At 37.6% G+C, this 14,167-nt stretch overlaps 1 long non-coding RNA gene across 1 annotated transcript in view; it reads left to right on the top strand.

Moving 5' to 3' along the window:
* Positions 1-8,365, top strand: part of LOC140676703 (uncharacterized) — a 96,775-nt gene extending 88,410 nt beyond the window's left edge. Inside the window, exon 3 of the long non-coding RNA XR_012048597.1 lies at positions 8,244-8,365. This is a non-coding gene — a long non-coding RNA (uncharacterized lncRNA). The remainder of the gene's footprint in view (positions 1-8,243) is intronic.
* Positions 8,366-14,167: the final 5,802 nt, after the last annotated feature.

Genomic DNA, 14,167 nt, shown 5'->3' with positions numbered 1-14,167 from the left:
AGAGCTAATGCGAAAAAAGCAATAACAATGTATTCCAAATTTTATTTATTTAGTATTTTTTTAATTAAATCAACATACATTCCTACATTATACATCAATATAGATCAATACAGACTGCAGGGATACAGTCCGTAAGCACACATGATTGTATTTCTTTATGACAAAAAAAAAAAAAATGAGATAATGCGAAAAAAGCAATAACAATGTATTCCAAATTGTATTTATTTATTATTTTTTAATTAAATCAACATAAATTCCTACATTATATATCAATGTAGATCAATACAGACTGCAGGGATACAGTCCATAAGCACACGTGATTGTATTTCTTTATGACAAAAAAATAAATAAAGAAATTAGATAATGCGAAAAAAGCAATAACAATGTATTCCAAATTGTATTTATTTATTATTTTTTTAATTAAATCAACATAAATTCCTACATTATATATCAATATAGATCAATACAGACTGCAGGGATACAGTCCATAAGCACACATGATTGTATTTCTTTATGACAAAAAAAAAAGAAAAACAAAATGAGATAATGCGAAAAAAGCAATAACAATGTATTCCAAATTGTATTTATTTATTATTTTTTTAATTAAATAAACATAAATTCCTACATTATAAATCAATATAGATCAATACAGACTGCAGGGATACAGTCCGTAAGCACACGTGATTGTATTTCTTTATGACAAAAAAATAAAAAAATAAAAAAATACCATCAGCTACAAAAAGGTTGGGGACCTAATTAGCACACATGGTTGGTATTTTCTTCTATATTAGTCAAGTCCTTTACAAAAGGTAAACATGGTAGGCTATATTGGCTTCGAGGAGCACGTAGCAACACAACAGCTTAGCACACAAAAAATACTTTTTTATTAGGTGTCCTTTATTTAACATTATTGCAGTCTAAAACCTGACATTTGTCAATATAAAGAAGTATCAAATAATTGTTGTTGCATATTAATTACACATACAAAGTCTCAAAGGCAGAAGCGTATTAGGAAGTATTCAGAAACAAACGTGTCTGCATCATTCCTGGGTCACAACATTAAAGGGGAACAGCACTTTTTTGGGGTGGGAATTTTGCCTTTTGTTCACAATCATAATGAAAGTCATGACGACGGATGCATTTTTAAAAATTGCATTCTAAATATTAAATAAATGCGATCAAAAGTTTGGTTACAATATGCTGTGACAATCATTGGTACTTTAACTTTAACTTTAACTTATGGGAGCTGCTCTATTCTGCCTATAAAGACCTTAAAAAAACATCCAAACACCTCCATTGAGGTTTTATATACATGATGTAAGTATATATGTAATGTAGTAACAGGCATATTTATAATAACATTTAATATTTACGTATTTTGATCATTTTAAACACACGCGGGCGCATTAATTTCCAAAAAGCATCACAATGTTTGCCTTTTTTTTTCTTCATCGTTGATTATTACTCACTGCAGACTTCATGAGAGCCAACAAACATAATAAAACATCACTTACTGTATGAGGTCTGCTGTCATTAGGATACCGACTGCTAGTATGTTCATATATTCCCATTTAAATGGATAATGGCTCATAATCCTCGGGGGTGGAACCAAGCGTCTTTTCATGTCGTTCTAGCCATTTCTGGTTCTAAATTGGCCGTCAAAGTGTACCAACTTGTCGGAATATGTCCTCATCCTTCTACTGTCCAGGTGAGAGGCACGATTTATGATCTAGAATAAAGTTAGACGATGAAGGAAACGAGGAAGCAGCTAATCAGTCGATTATGTCAACGTTGGCGTTCAAGCTTGTGATCAGGGCGCCACTATAAATAGTTTGTCTGCGTCACAAAATGTAAATAAAGTATTGTTGGCGCTTTTGGATGTTTTTTTAAATTTGGTTTTATGGGTGTAATAGATGAGCTCTGATTGGCTCCGCTGTAAGCGGACTTTTATTTTCATTTATTTACAAGTTAGAATGCATTAAAAAAAAAGAACATCCGTCGGTTGTCATGCCTTTCATAATGATTGTGAACGAAATTTCCCCCAAAAAGTGTAGCTTCCCTTCAACTTCATGAACTATTGTGACCACTAAGTTTCCCCAAAAAAGCAATTACCACTTCACTTCAACTTTAAGGCAGTCCATTCCTGCCACGACTTGTCACACCACGCCGTGCTTTATTTTGAGTTTCCTGGTGATTTTCTGGGTGTAGTTTTAGTTCCTGTCTTGCGCTGTTATTTTGTGGTTTTTCACTTCCTGTTTACCCCTTTCCTGGAGCAGCTTTAGGCCTTCCTTTGAGCTATTCTCCCACCACCTGTTTTCTGTTTGTAAATAGCACTATTGAGCTTGCGACGCCATTGGTTTGTCGGGACATTATTCACGATTCACAAGTGACTGTTGAGGATTCGTTCAATGCTGAGCTCTAGAACGCGCGTACTTTGTGGAGGCCGTCTGCTCCACCTTCCTCGTAAGTGTTTTTGCTGTGTTCCAGCATTTTGGTTTTGTTTGCCTCATAGTCTGTCCGTTCAGAGCACTTCCCTGTTGCTCTCGCTTTTTGTTTTGTTTGTTTAATCAATAAATTCCAGTTTTATTGATTTATTAACGTCGTTCGTCTGCATTTTTAAAATCAGTACAACCTCCGTTGTCTTCCATGACGCAGCGCTTGACAATTCCAGACGGTTAATAAATAGTTTTTCATACCTACCATAGTTCTCTGTTTGCATACTTGCCAACCTTGAGACCTCCGATTTCGGGAGGTGGGGGGCGTGGTCGGGGGTGGGACGGGGGCGTGGTTGAGGGCGGGGGCGTGGTTAAGAGGGGAGGAGTATATTGACAGCTAGAATTCACCAAGTCAAGTATTTCATACATATATATATATATATATATATATATATATATATATATATATATATATATATATATATATATATATATATATATATATATATATATATATATACACACATATACATATATATATATATATATATATATATATATATATATATATATATATATATATATATATATATATATATATATATATATATACAGGTAAAAGCCAGTAAATTAGAATATTTTGAAAAACTTGATTTATTTCAGTAATTGCATTCAAAAGGTGTAACTAGTACATTATATTTATTCATTGCACACAGACTGATGCATTCAAATGTTTATTTCATTTAATTTTGATGATTTGAAGTGGCAACAAATGAAAATCCAAAATTCCGTGTGTCACAAAATTAGAATATTACTTAAGGCTAATACAAAAAAGGGATTTTTAGAAATGTTGGCCAACTGAAAAGTATGAAAATGAAAAATATGAGCATGTACAATACTCAATACTTGGTTGGAGCTCCTTTTGCCTCAATTACTGCGTTAATGCGGCGTGGCATAGAGCAGGTCAGCAGCAGGAAGCATGAAGTGCTCTAAAACTTGCTGGTAGACGGCTGCGTTGACCCTGGATCTCAGGAAACAGAGTGGACCGACACCAGCAGATGACATGGCACCCCAAACCATCACCCAACCATGCAAATTTTGCATTTCCTTTGGAAATCGAGGTCCCAGAGTCTGGAGGAAGACAGGAGAGGCACAAGATCCACGTTGCCTGAAGTCTAGTGTAAAGTTTCCACCATCAGTGATGGTTTGGGGTGCCATGTCATCTGCTGGTGTCGGTCCACTCTGTTTCCTGAGATCCAGGGTCAACGCAGCCGTCTACCAGCAAGTTTTAGAGCACTTCATGCTTCCTGCTGCTGACCTGCTCTATGGAGATGGAGATTTCAAGTTCCAACAGGACTTGGCGCCTGCACACAGCGCAAAATCTACCCGTGCCTGGTTTACGGACCATGGTATTTCTGTTCTAAATTGGCCCGCCAACTCCCCTGACCTTAGCCCCATAGAAAATCTGTGGGGTATTGTGAAAAGGAAGATGCAGAATGCCAGACCCAAAAACGCAGAAGAGTTGAAGGCCACTATCAGAGCAGCCTGGGCTCTCATAACACCTGAGCAGTGCCAGAAACTCATCGACTCCATGCCACGCCGCATTAACGCAGTAATTGAGGCAAAAGGAGCTCCAACCAAGTATTGAGTATTGTACATGCTCATATTTTTCATTTTCATACTTTTCAGTTGGCCAACATTTCTAAAAATCCCTTTTTTGTATTAGCCTTAAGTAATATTCTAATTTTGTGACACACGGAATTTTGGATTTTCATTTGTTGCCACTTCAAATCATCAAAATTAAATGAAATAAACATTTGAATGCATCAGTCTGTGTGCAATGAATAAATATAATGTACAAGTTACACCTTTTGAATGCAATTACTGAAATAAATCAAGTTTTTCAAAATATTCTAATTTACTGGCTTTTACCTGTGTGTGTGTGTATATATATATATATATATATAAATATATATATATATATATATATATATATATATATATATATATATATATATATATATATATATATATATACATATTTATATATCTACATCCTGAAAATATGCAAACAAAACTGTGTTTAGATAATTGATACTTCAAACTTGCATAAATAAATCTTAAGGAATATAACATAACTTGGCTTCTGAGAGCTTCAAAATGTAATGAATAAAATGCTAAAGTTGTTGATAAACAAACAATTATTTTAATAATTAAATATGGTCATTTTAAATGAATTATTATGATGATTTAAAATCAATTATTTCCAATATGTTTATTTTAATGTATAATTCTATGGCTGGATGTAATAAGGAGTCAGAAAAAATACAAATAAAAATACAATTAATTTTGATGTTTTTAGCAAAATATAGTAAAAATGTATTTAGTTTAAAAAAAAAAAAAATATATATATATATATATATATATAAATATATTTATTTTTAGGTAAGATAAACATAATAATACAATTTATCTCTAGTCTGGATGATTTAGTTCTTGTCACCCTGTTGTCCTCCCGTCATAAAAAAAAGGCTGTCCTCACTCAGGTCCGCATTGGAGCTGGAGGGGGCGTGGTCTCCAGCTCCGGCTGAAAATCGGGAGATTTTCGGGAGAATATTTGTCCCGGGAGGTTTTCGGGAGAGGCGCTGAATTTCGGGAGTCTCCCGGAAAATTCGGGAGGGTTGGCAAGTATGTCTGTTTGACTAATTTCACTTGATCATACCTTTTGCAGCACTACACTCAAAAAGTGCCTCGTTCCTAAATATTCCAAAGTCAACTGTCGGCTTTATTATAAGAAAATGGAAGAGTTTGGGAACAACAGCAACTCAGCCACGAACTGGTGGGCCACGTAAACTGACAGAGAGGGGTCAGCATAGTGCAAAGACTTTCTGCACAGTCAGTTGCAACAGAGCTCCAAACTTCATGTGACCTTCCAATTAGCCCACGTACAGTACGCAGAGAGCTTCATGGAATGGGTTTCCATGGCCGAGCAGCTGTATCTAAGCTGTACATCACCAAGTCCAATGCAAAGCGTCGGGTGCAGTGGTGTAAAGCACGTCGCCACTGGACTCTAGAACAGTGGAGACGACTTCTCTGGAGTGATGAATCACACTTTTCCATCTGGCAATCTGGGTTAGGAATAGTATGGCACTTCAAGTTCATATGTGAGTCAAGGCAGGTGGCCAAGTACTTTTGGCAATATATATATATATATGTATATATATATATATACATAAATATTCTATAATTAATAATATATTAAACAATAATTAATACATGAATTACAGTATGTAATGTTTTCATAGCTCCTGTTTCGGTAGAAACAATCCCTTTTTTAAAATGTAGGATTAACGACTTGTCACAAGGAACATGATTTCATGTTGGTTGACCCAAAAAATGAATAGTTTCCAGCCTGACAATAAATAGTTCCTGAGAGTTGTTGTGATGAAAACAACCTTCATGAACATGACGGCCTGTATCTTAATATAGTTCATTTTTCCCTCATTGTGCAGCCTTGATTGTTCTATGAGAACTACTGTACAAGGGACACAGCCACCAGCGCTTTGCGACATCAAAACATGCCACGCTGAACAATGTCTGGCTTCTTGTTGGCAATGAACAATGAACGTGAGCCATACTGACAGATCTCTGGAGAGTGGGAGTCAATGTTAGTGCAGCGGAACACGGGAACTCCCCGCAGAAAGGATTCGAAGAACCTTAAGGACCTTCTCGGTAGCTTTTGAGCATGTTTGTGTCACTGTAGCAAAGAAGACATGTTTGTATGCCATGTACCAATCATTTCAGACCAAACTAGTTGAATCGTCAGACCACAGAACACTTTTCCACTTTGCATCAGTCCATTTTAGATAAGCTCGGGCCCAGCGAAGCCAGCGACGTTTCTGGGTGTTGTTGATAAATGGCTTTTGCTTTGCATAGTAGAGTTTTAACTTGCACTTACAGATGTAGCGACAAACTGTAGTTACTGACTGTGGTTTTCTGAAGTGGTCCTGTGCCCATGTGGTGATATCCTTTACACACCGATGTCGCTTTTTGATGCCGTACCGCCTGAGGGATTGAAGGTCACGGGTATTCAATATTGGTTTTCAGCATTGCCGCTTACGTACAGTGATTTCTCCAGATTCTCTGAACCTTTTGATGATATTATGGACCGTGGATGGTGAAATCCCTAAATTCCTTGCAATAGCTGGTTGAGAAATGTTGTTTTTAAACAGTTCGACAATTTGCTCACGCATTTGCTCACAAAGTGGTGACCCTCGCCCCATCCTTGTTTGTGAATGACTGAGCATTTCATGGAAGCTGCTTTTTTTTACCCAATCATCGCACCCACCTGTTCCCAATTAGCCTGTTCACCTGTGGGATGTTCCAAATAAGTGTTTGACGAGCATTCCTCAACTTTCTCAGTCTTTTTTGCCACTTGTGCCAGCTTTTTTGAAACATGTTGCAGGCATCAAATTCCAAATGAGCTAATATTTGCAAAAAATAACAAAGTTTACCAGTTCGGACGTTAAGTATCTTGTCTTTGCAGTCTATTCAATTGAATATAGGTTGAAAAGGATTTGCAAATCATTGTATTCTGTTTTTATTTTCGATTTACACAACGTGCCAACTTCACTGGTTTTGGGTTTTGTAGTTAGTTTACTGAAAATGGTATTATGCAAAACCAACATTATTTCCCTATTGATAGCTGTTTTTGTGTATTTGGGATCTGCATAAGTCCCACAAATGTAAAATCAAACTGTGAAGGCATTGCAGAAATATTTATAGAAGAATCTTGCCTTCTTTCATACTTCCGGGAAACAAGGCCCAAGTGTGACGTCAGCAGATTATCCATGTATGGTATAAATTTACTCAAAAGTCCGCCATGGTAGTCCAATGTTGTAGTCAATAAGTTCCTTCTTTTTCACTATCCTCTTGTTGCGGGGCAGACTGGCTCGTACATGCACATGCATCCTCCGCTGTTGCCATTTCTAATACAAAGTAGCGTATAGTTCTAACTTAATCTGTCAGTAGACTCGCTATGGAAGCGCTAAAAACTACAACAAAGATGGCGGGGAGAAGACGCCAAGAAATAAGCGGCGCATTCTAAAGGGACGGTTAGAAAGCGACTTGAAGGTGGTCTGTAAAACATCATCTATGCAACATTTTGACCAAAAAGATACACCATTACATGTTATGTAGACCACAAGGAAGTGTTTTAAATGTAATCATATGACCCTTTTAACATACATAAATCAACAATATTTTGACACGTGTCCATCGAATCAGAAAGGTCCTCATTCCAATCTTGATGCATTGAATAGTCAATCATTTATCTCCACTTTTAATGCAGTAAATTATTAAAAACAAATGAGAACAAAAAGCTTTTATCATCGACACCCAGCGGGTAAGAACATAATTATTATTATCTTAATATTGTTGATATTTTTTTGAAATTTATGTTACATGGAAATACTCAATACTGAATTTAATTTTTTTTTTAAATATGAAAAATGTACAATTACAATACAAATACAAGAAAACCTAGCATTGTACTGGCAAAATGGGAACAAAGAGCTAATTCACATAATTTTACATCAAAAATAATAGCAGCGTTTGGAAATCTGCCATCCAATTAGGGATTCCGAGTGTTTGTCATTGTTTATTTAGCTATAGGTCAAACTTTGCACCAACCATGCTTGAGGACTCCCCCGCCCTTAATCTCCCATGATTACCCTATGTCACGAGGTTGTGGTTATTAATCCCTCCTCCTATAGAGACTGACAATAATTCTTGCACTCTGTCCTGCAGACGCCACGGCCATTCATCACTCTGTCACCCCTCACAAGGGACCCAGTGGATTCCATTTATCTGGTGGAAGAACATCTGACTCTGTATGCAAAAACACTGGCCTACATTAGCGTACATGGGGAATGGGTATTAAAGAAATGTACAATACAGTATAGTACAGTGGAAGTGCTATTGATGGGTTCTAGGGTTGGGCGATAGGGCTGAAAACTGTATCACGATTTAAGTGTTTTATACCGGTCGATATCAATGATTATTGATATTTTTTATGACCTGGTGAAAATAAGGACCAGGAGAACAATATATTAAGTGTAAACATATTTATTTAAAACGTAACCTTCCCCTGGTTATAATCCCATCAGCTATTAAGGCAGAATGGAAATAAAATCTCAACACAATGATGGAAAACAATCAATGTAAACTAAATTCTAAAATCAGATTGAACACTTAACAACCTCCTAAAATGAAGGTGAAAAAATAAGGAATATGTAAGAAATGCCCTCATAAGGTGTAACGAAATAGTGCAAAGTGGGAAAATGTAAACATAGAGAAACCTGAGAAAAACTATTTTCTGCAGGTTTGAGTGCCAGGAAGTTACAGCTGTGCTCTAAAGGGTGTGGTATTACTGATTACGAGTGCCGTGGTCGGGCTATGGTCCGTTTTTTAAAATCCACAAAACTGCCATCCATACTGTCGAGGTGACTTTTCCTGTTTTATCCACAATTTTTGCAGCACATTATTTTAATTTCCTTATTTCAGCCCATGCGAAGAACCAACCGCAAGACAACAAGATGGCTCAACCAAACTTGATAAGTTGATACTGTCACCTGATTGGCTGTTAGCGTGGCACTCCCACTGATCAGTGATCCCTTCCTGCGTTGCTCGGTTACCAGCAGTGTTGGGACTAACGGGTTACAAAGTAACGCCGTTAGTTTCGGGGGTAACTAGTAATTTAAGCGTTATTTTTTATATTCAGTAACTCAGTTACCGTTACTACATGATGCGTTACTGCGTTATTTTACGTTATTTTTTATGTAGTATCGGCTAGAAACTGAAGATCTGAATGTGTTTTATTGGAGTGCTGCAGTGTCGTCCTTCTGAATGTTCTTGTGTCACAAGCCGTAGAAGAGGCGCGCCGCTCGCTCTGTGTTTGTGTGTGTGTGTGTGTGTGTGTGTGTGTGTGTGTGTGTGTGTGTGGGTATGGGGATCTGCTGAATCTGCTGAAACAGCTACAAAAGCAACATTCTTTGACGAAGCTAGTAAAGAGAGACACACTTCACCTCCACCCCCAACAGCGGCTGGATTTTAACGAGGCACTGCTAGCCAGGACAACATTGATAGAGCCATTGCAGCGTATGTGCTAGAAGACATGCAGGCTATTTCTACAGTGGAGCTTTTGATTGATTGAAACTTTTATTAGTAGATTGCACAGTACAGTACATATTCCGTACAATTGACCACTAAATGGTAACACCCGAATAAGATTTTCAACTTGTTTAAGTCGGGGTCCACGTAAATCAATTCATGGTACAAATATATACTATCAGCATAATACAGTCATCACACAAGTTAATCATCAGAGTATATACTTTGAATGGGGTTAGGTTTGGTTGATATCAGCACTTCCGTCATCAACAATTGCATCATCTGAGAAATGGACATTGTAACAGTGTAGGTCTGACTTGGTAGGACATGTACAGCGAGCAGTGAACATAGTGAGCTCAGAAAGCATAAGAACAAGTATATACATTTGATTATTTACAATCCGGGGAGGTGGGATGTGGGGGGGGAGGGTGTTAGTCTAGGGTTGAAGTTGCCTTTAGGTGTTCTTTTAGTGCGGTTTTGAAGGAGGATAGAGTCACCCGCTTTCAGCCAGCTAATTAGCATGATAGCAGGCGTCAAACGGTAAGTGGCACCTGGACAGTGAGCACATAAACATGGAAAGCAAGCTGAAGAAAACACTCCAAACTCTGCCTCTGCTCATCATTCAGCACTGAAGGTACACACACTCTGTCAATTCTCTTATATACTCTTTCATTCTAGACTTCCAGAGTGTTTGATTATCACATCACTCTAAATGTATAGACTATAAAGATCAAAAACATAAAGAGGGATCCTAGTGGGCCAGGCCAATCTTTCCTTATCTCTAAACTAAAACTGGGGAAATGCGTAGTGTTCTTGGCTTCAGTACTATGTTGATCTCATGAAGACATGATTTTATTTCAGAATTCCTTGAGAGAAAAAAATGCCTGGTTAGGCTTTGTGTATGTCATGTGTGCCTTCCTTGGGTGAACCCAGGTTTACAGCTATGTTGTTATTATGCTGTTTGTTACTTATGTATGTTATGTTGCAGCTATTTAAAATAGTTTTGTCAATTTGTTCTGGCCTGAAATAAATTGGCCCTTTGAAACTTATCTTTGTCTTTGTGTGTTGTACGTAGACCACATTGCTTAGCAGAGTTCAGTGATGCAAATGCATGTCAAGTTGATCAACAGATTGTATTATTCTCCAGTGCAATAACAGTACTGAAATGAATGCTAAAAGGGCATTAATGGCATACTTGCCAACCCTCCCGGATTTTCCGGGAGACTCCCGAAATTCAGCGCCTCTCCCGAAAACCTCCCGGGACACATTTTCTGCCGAAAATCTCCCGAAATTCAGGCGGACTCAGGTCCATGCGGACCTGAGTCCGCTTTCCCACAATATAAACAGCGTACCTGCCCAATCACGTTATAACTGTAGAATGATGGAGGGCGAGTTCTTGGTTTCTTATGTGGGTTTATTGTTAGGCAGTTTCATTAACGTCCTCCCAGCGCGGCAACAACACACAACAACAGCAGTCACGTTTTTGTCTACCGTAAAGCAGTTCGTCTGCCGTAAACAGCAATGTTGTGACACTCTTAAACAGGACAAAACTGCCATCTAGTCCATTTGATGAAAGCACTTTTGTGCGTGCCACACAGCAATGCATCATCAGAGAGGGTGTTCAGCATGGTTAGAAAAATAGTGACAGAGAATAGAACAAGGATGGACAATTCATCCCTTAACTCAACAATGAGTAGATGAATGTTATGTGTGTGTATATGTGAAAATAAATGAACACTGAAATTCAAGTATTTATTTTATATATATATAATAAAATAAATATATATTTATAGCTAGAATTCACTGAAAGTCAAGTATTTCTTGTATATGTATATATATATATATATATATATATATGAAATACTTGACTTAGTATTTCTTATATATATATATATATATATATATATATATATATGAAATACTTGACTTGGTGAATTGTAGCTGTAAATATACTCCTCCCCTCTTAACTACGCCCCCAACAACGCCCCGCCCCCAACCACGCCCCCCACCCCCGCCCCCTCCCGAAATCGGAGGTCTCAAGGTTGGCAAGTATGATTAATGGGAGCTTTTTTTTTTAAAAAAGAAGAGAAAAATAAGTAACTAAATAGTTACTTTTCACAGTAACGCATTACTTTTTCGTGTAAGTAACTGAGTTAGTAACTGAGTTACTTTTGAAATAAAGTAACTAATAACTGTAACTAGTTACTGGTTTTCAGTGACTAACCCAACACTGGTTACCAGAGTGCAAATGCCTTTGTTCATGCAACCAACCTTGCTTTGCAACTTCCGGTTTCCGACAACAAAGAAAAAAAACATAGCGGTCGCCGTCACAAATCCATTATTAAGTGCAAGCAGTGTTTTTGAGTCACTATTTATCATGCTCAAGTGCAAAAAAAAAAAGAGGTTAACTTGAAGTTTTGTGTAACTTTATTGTTAATATGACTGTATTTTTCGACTTTCGAGGTTATATTTTGAAATTGAACAATTTAGAGGTTGTTGTGAGGCATACATTTCTCTTTCTCGCCTCCTTCTTGCCATCCTCTCTCACTTCCACCTGCACGCACCCGTCTGCTTGCACAGCGTCGATATAAAAAGACACCTTTCTGATGAATACATTTGTATATTTTAGAAAACCCATCCCCGTTTCAGCGAGTATTCTCCAGAGGCCCCGCTGCATTCTCTCGAGTTCCCCCTCAAACCCAGCGGAGTCATTAGTCAGCTTGCTGTGTTGAACTCTTTAATCATCTGTGTGCGTTACACAAAAAGAGGACTATTCCTCTGTGACACGCAGCGGCATCCTCAGCTTAGTCGGGTCTCACTTTGAAGTGCACAAGGCCGTTGTGTTGTGTCTGCACAAAGCGCTCCTTCACGCGCCGTCTTTCCGTTTCTCCGCCGAGGTGAGATAAAAAGTTGCCGTCTTGTTGTGATGAAGATGTGACTGCCAGGGCTGTGAATACATCATCCCAATATCTCATTGCCAGTTTGGTTTTGTGCCAATAGATACTCAAGGGAAAGGAATACAATTTCAACTTCAACCGTCTTGGGTTGTCCCGATATTAATATTTTAGTACCGATACCGAAATGTATATTGATGCTTTTCAATACTTTTCAAACTAAAGTGGACCTATTTGCTTTATTTGAACAGAAAATCTTATATGTTTCTTATCGCAGTGTTTTTCAACAATGAGTAGATGAGTGTTATGTGTGTGTATATGTGTAAATAAATGAACACTGAAATTCAAGTACTAGTGTGCCGTGAGATACAGTCTGGTGTGCCGTGGGAGATCATCTAGTTTCACTTATTTGGGTTAAAACATTTTTTTGCAAACCAGTAATTATAGTCTGCAGATTATGTGTTGTTGTTGAGTGTCAGTGTTGTTGAGAGCTCGGCAGAGTAACCGTGTAATACTCTTCCAAAGCAGTAGGTGGCAGCCGGTAGCTAATTGCGTTGTCGATGTCGGGAACAGCGGGAGGCAGCATGCAGGTAAAAAGGTGTCTAACGCTTGAACCAAAAATAAACAAAAGGTGAGTGACCCTAAGAAAAGGCATTGAAGCTTAGGGAAGGCTATGCAGAAGAAAACTAAAACTGAACTGGCTACAAAGTAAACAAAAACAGAATGCTGGACGACAGCAAAGACTTACTGTGGAGCAAAGACGGCATCCACAAAGTACATCCGAACATGACATGACAATCAACAATGTCCCCACAAAGAAGGATAAAAACAACTGAAATATTCTTGATTGCTAAAACAAAGCAGGTGTGGGGAATAGCGGTCAAGGAAGACATGAAACTGCTACAGGAAAATACCAAAAAAAGAGAAAAAGCCACCAAATTAGGAGCGCAAGACAAGAACTAAAACACTACACACAGGAAAACAGCAAAAAACTCCAAATAAGTCAGGGCGTGATGTGACAGGTGGTGACAGTACACCTACTTTGAGACAAGAGCAACATTGATGCACGCTTGGTTATGCTTTAAAGTCATATCCAACAATTGCGACAACGACTTTTTACTGTCAACTGAGTTTCGTTTTTTAATGATTTCTGCTGGTGGTGTGCCTCCAGATTTTTTCAACGCAAAAAATGTGCCTTGGCTCAAAAAAGGTTGAAAAACACCGTCTTATTGTATTCATGGAACCATTTTGGGATTAAATAACGTAGTGAACTATTATACTAATCTTGTAGGAGTAAGTAAGCAAACGGTTACCTAGGCTCCGAATACGGCTGCGGACGTTTATATTGTGTCATTTCTGATTGTATTATTTTGTTAAATTATGAGGGACAACCGGTAGAAAATGGATGGATGGATTATTCATCTACTTGTTCATTACATGTTCTATCTACACTTTTGTTAAAATGTAATAAGCACATATTATTCTGTTGTTGGAAATACTTTGGCTGATATTACAAATTTGAGTATTGATCCAACATTAGTCATAGGTAAAGTTCTCCTGTGTCCAGGGACCTATTTCCTGAGTTGATAAATAATGAAAAAATTACAATTTTATAATTAAAAATGTCTATGTAATCAGGGTAGTATAGACATTATAAGGCGCTTGTAT

The sequence above is a fragment of the Nerophis lumbriciformis genome, linkage group LG29 (assembly GCF_033978685.3).
Source record: "Nerophis lumbriciformis linkage group LG29, RoL_Nlum_v2.1, whole genome shotgun sequence".
Taxonomy (NCBI): Eukaryota; Metazoa; Chordata; class Actinopteri; order Syngnathiformes; family Syngnathidae; genus Nerophis; species Nerophis lumbriciformis.
This window is presented reverse-complemented; position numbering and strand designations above follow the sequence as displayed.